This window comes from Leptonotus elevatus, chromosome 8 (genome assembly GCF_054856555.1).
Source record: "Leptonotus elevatus isolate MCC_2025b chromosome 8, RoL_Lele_1.0, whole genome shotgun sequence".
In the NCBI taxonomy this organism is placed as follows: Eukaryota; Metazoa; Chordata; class Actinopteri; order Syngnathiformes; family Syngnathidae; genus Leptonotus; species Leptonotus elevatus.
In genome coordinates this window covers 16,823,686-16,832,050 of record NC_141246.1, presented here as the reverse complement: position 1 = coordinate 16,832,050, position 8,365 = coordinate 16,823,686, and positions in this window count along the sequence as shown.

The following is an 8,365-nucleotide window of genomic DNA, read 5'->3' as shown; positions in this document are numbered from 1 at the left end:
ATCTTATGTCTTGTAAGATTATCTTTATGTTTGAGCTGTGTTAAAAGTGGATTTGTCCCGATAGTTGGCTCCAAAACCAATCGGGGCCGACAATCTTAAATAATGAACATGGTCAATATTTCCGACGAAAATCGTAGGTTCTCCCGAGCCAGCTGACTCCGCGGACTGTGACGTGAACGGAATGTACCCATATAAAGAAGCTCTCTGACATGACAAACGAGTGCCCATACATTAAACACATTAATATCACCTACCTGAAGTTCATCCACACATGCCTGAACTTCGTGTTTGTGAAGTCACTATCAACAAGAAAGTGATGAAAACTGTGGCTTTATGCTGTTTTAAAGAAATGTTTATTTAAATATCACCGTTTGTTTGTTTTCTGTATTAATAACATCTTTGTGTAGTGTTCACAATTTATTTGTGTAAGTTATATGAAAAAAAAGTGTTTTTGAAGTCACGTGTGATCACGCGAGAGCTTTCCCTCGGGGGACTGGATTCTTGACCAGTGGTTGAAGAAAATCTTTATGTGTCTGCGGAGCTGTGATGAGATTATCTGAGCAACCCACACACAATACGAGCAAAACTGTTAATTGCTCGATTTTTATATCTTTATGTGTGGGGTCTGACATAGATAAAAAATCTTTTAAGATTTGAAAATCCTTATGTGTGTACCAGGCTTTAGACTGCCCACAATAAAAGGCCACTCTGAAAGGTGCAGTTTTTTCAGTCTAAGGCACACCTGTGCAATAATCATGGTGTCTAATCAGCAACTTGATATGGCACACCTGTGAGGTGGGATGGATTATCTCTGCAAAGGAGAAGTGCTCACTATCACTGATTTAGACTGGTTTGTGAACAATATTTGAGAGAAATGGTGATATTGTGTATGTGGAAGAAGTTTTCGATCTTTAAGTTCATCTCGTAAAAAAATGGGAGCAAAAACAAAAGTGTTGCGTTTATATTTTTGTTGAGTAGGATGAAAACACAAGAGGCCCCGCAATTGAACCATGCGGAACACCATACATTCCGTTATACATGTGAATTCATATTACCAATATTCTTTTTTTTACTCAACATAGTATGAAGGGATTACACTAAAAAAGAAATCACACGATGTACTATCACAACAGCCACAAGTTGACTACTGACCGCACCAATTCCCTGCAGCACGGACGGGCCAAGCAATGTAACATGATCACCTGCAGCCAATGATGGCCAAGGGGGGCGTAACATCACGAATCATTTCACCTCTGCCGAACCCCTGCAGTTCGATCGAACCCAGGTGAAGAGACTTCAGACATGCACAACGAATTAATGACAGCTCCAGCAAAGTCATGTACTGTAAAGTGTGTGACTGTGTTAGTGACTGTGTACTTTTAATGTTGGAATGATACTTTGTTGTGTGTGTGTTCGTTGCATTAGCTGCACATTTGTGATACTTTACAATATGACTCTCTCAGTATCAATGCCTTTAAAAAATAAAAATTAAAAAATAATGTGAACTACAGCATGCATCACATTATCACCTAGTGCAGTCCCTAAAGTATTAGCGCAAAATGACCACAGTGTGTACCGTCGCGTTGGTTAAACATGTTTTTCTAAGTGACCAAAGCCAAATGGGTAAAGATGTATGAATTTAAACTAGTGTCTTTAATTATTACATGAAAATTCATTATTTATATTTTGGTGAATGTATAATGGTGATACTGGTGTAATAATGTTTGACTTAAACTATTATGTAAGAAGTGTACTGGCTACTGCATCTGGTTTTACGATGATGTCATTTTCACTCAATTACATATAAGCATACATGCATTATAAGAGCTGAAAAGCAATGCAACACAAATTGCTCTCTTGTGTTGCAATAGATGCTTTAGATTACCATCATCATGCTATTCTGTCATCGCTCACATTTTCAGCGCTTTATACGGATGCATGCACGCACATAATTGTATGCGGAGTGTCGTCAAAAGTCCTTGCACAATGACTTTCCATTGTAAGGGGAAGGTGACACTTTTTTGAAAGGAGAGCACAGTTGCAGACTTGACCTTTTTTTTTTAGACGCATTTTCTCCTTCCATTGAAGCAGAATGTGCCACACATAGCCTTTTTTTTTTTTTTAATATATATATAGAGCCTCAGAGTAAAAAGTATTTATCTTTTATTTTTATTTATATTTCTTCAACTTGTATGGCAAAGATGAATTTACTGCACTGATGTATGACAAAATGGAATTTAGACTGTAAATATACCGTAGGTAAAATAGGATATTATAAAGATAAATACTGGTCAGCTAACTCAAATCTAATGAATATTATTTGAAAGGTCAGATGCAGCTGAAAAAATAATGGAAACCAATTTTTTGTGTTTTATTGTGTCTCTGTGCATTCAATTAAAGCTGTTTTGGTCCATAAAACAAGTGTATTTCTTCTATCTATCTATCTATCTATCTATCTATCTATCTATCTATCTATCTATCTATCTATCTATCTATCTATCTATCTATCTATCTATCTATCTATCTATCTATCTATCTATCTATCTATCTATCTATCTATCTATCTATCTATCTATCTATCTATCTATCTATCTATCTATCCATCCATCCATCCATCCATTATTGGATCTGATTAAAAAAGAAAATCAACCTGGATGTTATGTGGCTATGACAAAAACTGTTGGTGCCGGGAAAATGAACTTCTGTGTATTCACTCCATTTTAACCCTGTTTACAGGCTTTCATGATTAGTGTGAACAGAAGAAATTCATTACATTCCGTAGGTCAATGCAATTGAGAAAAGGCAGAGAAGATCAAAATGATGAGGTTCCATGCAATCTTCAACAAAATTCTCCTTCTCTATAATTAATGAATGCAGGACTGATTATGCGTTAAATATTCATGAATAACTATATGATAATTCAATCCAGTTTTCCCACAATGGGTCTCCATCTTAAACAGCTGGAATATCAGTTTGCTCTGAATTTCATCTCTTTACGTTGCGTGCACTGGTTGACGTCCATTGAGTCAAAATGGAACCATGAACACTCGCTGCTTGAAGTCAGGATGAGTTATTTTGGGAGAAAGAAGAACAATGACATAACGACACCGATGCCCCCCTGGGGAAGACATCCATCACAATGTTGGCTTGACACTTTACAAAGAAGGAAAAAACACTTCACATTTGTTTGTATTGAGTGTGTGTGGGAGAGAGCGAGAGTAGGTACTTGTGTGTGTGTGTAGTAGAGGAAGGAAAGGATGGAGTGGAAATTTTAATGACACTTTCCTTAAGTAGCAACGGGAGTTGACCATCAGAACCCGAACAAAATTCATTCCAGGATGTCATTTGACCTTCTATTTGATCGCATTTCCAATGGGCTCTTTGTTTTACAGTTTTTCTCCATCGGTTTGGCACATTTCTTGAAACTGAGATGACATTTTCAAAACTGCAAGCTCATTTGGCCAAACAGACTCACATTTATGCCCAACCTATCAGTTCATTAGCAAAAGCACATATCTATCCCAAAACTGCTCACACATGCTTGACTCCAAGTTCCTTTCCCAAACAGAGTCGGTACTGTCACAACTGCAAAGATCCTTCTCAATTGCTTTGGCTCATCTGCATTCACTTAGTGCTTTTGCCAAAAGTAAAGTGATTTTCACAACACCATGGATCATCAGCAAAAACTCATATCGCTCCCAAAACATCTTACCTACGTGTCAAAATCACATTTCTATGTCATACAAGTAGTCAGTGCCCCAAAATGCATCGTCCCTTTGGCATTCTGTGAGCACTGCAGGTCAAAATCATTTGATGTTTTGTCACAACAGCAGAGGTGCCGCTAACAAAATACAATTATATATAAAACTGAGGGGGAAAAAAGGATTTTACAAGAGCAGTTTTCAAAGTTTGCGGTTTGACATACTCACAGTCAAGGGAATTGCAACAGTTTTTATTCACACAAAGTTACTTACACATTAGAGTGCAACAAAAGAAAGTGTAAGCCGAAATCTATATATTCACGAAAAACTAATAACTAAAATTATATCTATCGCACAGCGTAAATGAAGAACCAACTACTCTAACACTTTCACTACACAATAAATTCAGTCGAGTAAATTTGACTCTATTTAGAGTGGGACCAAATAGACTCAGTTTTAGAGTAATATTTACACTTGCATGAGAGTAAAATAAAGAAGTGAAAAATAAATCAATAAAAGTCACTCAAGGGTTGAGGAACAAACTCACGACCCTCTGCTTGGGAGACAGCCAATCGACTCCCTGAGCCACGCAGCTCCTGCTGTGTGTTACTGTAGTACATCGCTCGTGTCAGCTGGAAACTTCATAACTCTGAGACCCAAAACATCTTGGAGCTAAGCAAACAGCAGAAGTGGCGTAGCTCAGGTGGTACTGCTGCCGTCTCCTTACCTGAAGGTTTCTCAACCCTTGAGTGACTTTTATTTTTCAATTCTTTATTTTACTCTCTTCCAAGTGTAAATATTACTCTAAAACTGAGTCTAGTTGGTCCCACTCAAAATAGAGTCAAATTTACTCCAAATAGAGTCAAATTTACTTTACAGAATTTACTGTGCAGTCACTATCGTAATTTTCCCCCTCATCCTCTTGACCATCCATACGCTGCTCTCTGTTTGGCCAAAGGTTTTCATCCACGTCGCAGCCGATATTTTCCCTTGCAATGCAGCGAGGGGAAAAAACGGCGTGAATGAGGAAAGGACGCTTAATCTCCAGCTGTGGACCGAAGTTGGGACCCATCATACCACTATGCAGTGCTTGTTGGTCAGTTGCGAAAATTCCAGCCAAAAGGAAAATAATTGTGTACGTGCCAGACTGCTTGTTGGCCAGTCATGGTCGAGAGGATGTCATAAAACACCGCCTCGGAGGTCAAGATGGCCATTTACATAATTGAATGTGCGTCTCTTTCCCCCGAAACCGCTGTTATTAATATGTCTTGTTAGCATTCAAATAGATCATTTGAATAAAGTTAGTGGTTAAGAATTTGCATTACAAACACACATTCCGTCATCCGAACTGGATCTTTATCTAAATACGTGCTAAAGGTTAGCTTAGCCCATTCCCCCAGCATATAATTACAAACTGGCATGGTAAGAAAAAGAATGAACACTCAGGGGCTATTTTGTAGTTGCAAAGACATTAGAAAAAAATAAACAAGTGGGAAAAAGACTACCAATATACAATAGAAGATGTAAAAATGATAATAAATGAACAAATAAATATTTTTCTTTTCTGTTGCTGGCCGTTGATGACAAATCACTGCTGTCATCTCTTCGCTCATGCTGCGGACTGTATAAATATATTCTGGGTAGTGTTTGTATAAAGATTAATTGAGCAAACAGTTTGTGGTGGCCATTCACCTTTTTATCATTATGGCGCATTTGCATGTACGTGTTTGGGGTTGAACTGTGAGATGGCGGTCATTGTTCAGTTCAGGGAGAGCAAATATAAACACAAATGTGTGTGTGTGGGGGGGGGATTTACATCACATCATTTACTATCATTGTGGAGACCTTGTGTCCTTATGAGGACATTTTGGTGATCCCCATTAGTCCAGACTTCTTTTTGAGGGTCAAAACTTGGTTTTAGAGTTTAGGTTTGAATTGGATTTTGGTCGGGGTTAGGGTTAGGGTAAGTCCCCAATGACAGGGATTCTCAAAATGTGGTACATACTGTATTGACCTTTTGCATATGACGTCACAGCCCTCATGGGAGCGCCCCCCCTACGGGACGGCAAAAGAGCCACTTATCTGTATTGTAACCATTAAATCTCATACAGCGTAAAGTCCTTTATCTAATCAATTATCTTATAAAACGGTCATATTTTGCCGTGCGTCGGTTGTACAGACAAACAAAGGAGTAAACCAAATGTTGCTTTTTATCGCATACCTACTAATGAAGACGAATGAAGTTGATTGATAGCAGCAATCAACAGAAAAGACTGGCAGCCCACAAAGTATTCACGGAATTGCAGCGATCATTTTTTGCGAGGTTCGTAGATAAATGTTGTAATTAGTAGATAAATGTTCATACATTTTACTAGTAAATATACACTCTAGCAAAGATTGTAACAAAGGTGTCGAATTGCGTGTTTCAAATCACATTAACGAGCCAGATAGTTAGAGTCCAGTCCAACTGCACGAACACACAGCTTAGTTTTAAAATACCTTCTTCAAAACTATTAAGTGCAATTGACTATTTATTAATGGGGGATTTCGTCTTTGTGCTTGGAGTTTTTCACTCTGGAGCCGGAGTCATACTCATGAAATGACTGCATTGCTTGCCACTACGATAGTCATTTGTTCCATGCTAGTAAACATAGTAACATAACATCATCACAGCGTTTCAATATAGAACGGACTGTGCAAAAATAAGTCAGTTAGCATGATAAACAAATTTTACCTTTGCATTACGAGGTATATTGTCCCCCGGTGTGAGCGTAGCATCTCGTCCCAGAGACTCAGCCAGCAACAAGCTTTTGAATCAGCCCCGGTGTAAGGAGAAGAGACGGCATTGACTGCATAATGATATAAGTCGTGTGCTGTGAATTACGGAAAAGAGAGATCAATGTACATATGTGTTTAAAAAAAAAAAATCAGGAATGAAAAGTGTAGGGGCTCAAGCCCCCTTTTATCCTCGAGGTATATTAACATCTTTGCAGTTTCCAGCTCAAGTGATCTAAATCTACCAGCTGCGCATATTTAGTGTGATTAAAATGATTCCGATGAAATATATTTCAAGCAATTCTGTGCATGTGTGTGCTGTAATCTGACTACCGTTGCACCATTCTTTTCCTAGGGCTTTTCTTAATTACTGTACTGTTAACTTAGCCAGGTTCCAAGGTCATGAACATGTTAGGAGCCGTATAAAGAGCAATCGGCAATCTACAGAGATGAGATATTCAGCCAGCCACATCAGCCTGAATAGGCCAAGGCTTAGTGAGTGTGCAGGTTAAGTGGTAACCTACAGCTGCAGATGGCAGTTCCTCTTCATCACTTCTTCATTCTGCAGTGTGCAGATCACACAAAGAAGAAAAATTGATCCAGCGCTCACAACAACAGTACAGTGGACGTTTTATTTGATCATTTATCATTGTCAATTGTGTCAAGAAATACAAGTGCCGTTTCTACCACCACATTTATTTCCTTTTTGCTGGGTTGGAAAATTATCAACACGTATCCTCTACTACAGTGTACCCCTGCATACTTGTGGCTCGGCACCTGCAGATTCACTTACAGCTAGATTTTTTGAAGACGATTTGCATAGCTCTCTCCCCAGATTACGTCTGAGGAGCGGCGGCAACGTTCCGCCTCTGCACAGGTCCTGACCCGGAAGTGCTAAACCAACTACTTCCTCCTTATTTTAATCACACACAAAATATTCCCACCATATTAAGGCAACAAAATTACCTTTTTTAGTAATTACTTAAAATTACAAATTTTCATCATACGAATGTGATCGCCCTACTCTAAGGATGTCACACTTTTCTCATATATTTCTGCACTTAAACAATAAAAAATTTAAAAAATATATATAAAATGGAGTTAGCTCACTGTAGTCAATTATCTGTTGACCAATCACAGAACAGCTGCAATTCTTGCCTATACAAAGCGCATAACATCATTCATACTTGAACCCAGGTTTCCTATGTTAACCTATGAAGAATGTATTTTAAATATCAACACTCTTTTTGTTTAATGTTTAAAAGTATTCTCCAACTATTTGGGGCTTTGGTGAATGTTGCGAACCGAGGCCAAATACGCCCGCATTCAAGTGTTGACATTCTCCCATCTCTAAAGCAACTCACTTCTGATCATGACTTCAATTTTATATATATATATATATATATATTATTCTTTTACCCTTGATTCTTTGTTTCAGTGCTTGCACGTGACTGAGAAAACAAGCACATCGTGGAGAGGAAAGAATTCAACACGACACTTTTATTAAATAGCTGCGCTTCTTCCTGCAGGCTTGAAAGTCTGTCATCACTGATAATGATGGGAACTGCTTGGGAGAAGGATGCAGGCGAGGGAAAAAATGGACCACACTTTTAAACCTATAGATGTGAACAGACCGTCGTTTGATTAGGAGCCCTAACATGATAAAAAGAATCCAACGTGAACAAACATCTGCTCACATTTTTCTCCGCACCAGAGTCGAGGGCCATTAAAAGACATTTTCTGTCTGCTCTTTGCTTTCTTGGGTCTCGAGGGCAGACTAAGACAGATTAAAGGGTGTCCTTAGCCCATATTTTTCAGCATGTGGGTAGCGTGCTGCTCAGTGGGTAGTTTTAGCAGATCGTTAAGAACAACAAAACCACAAAAGAAGC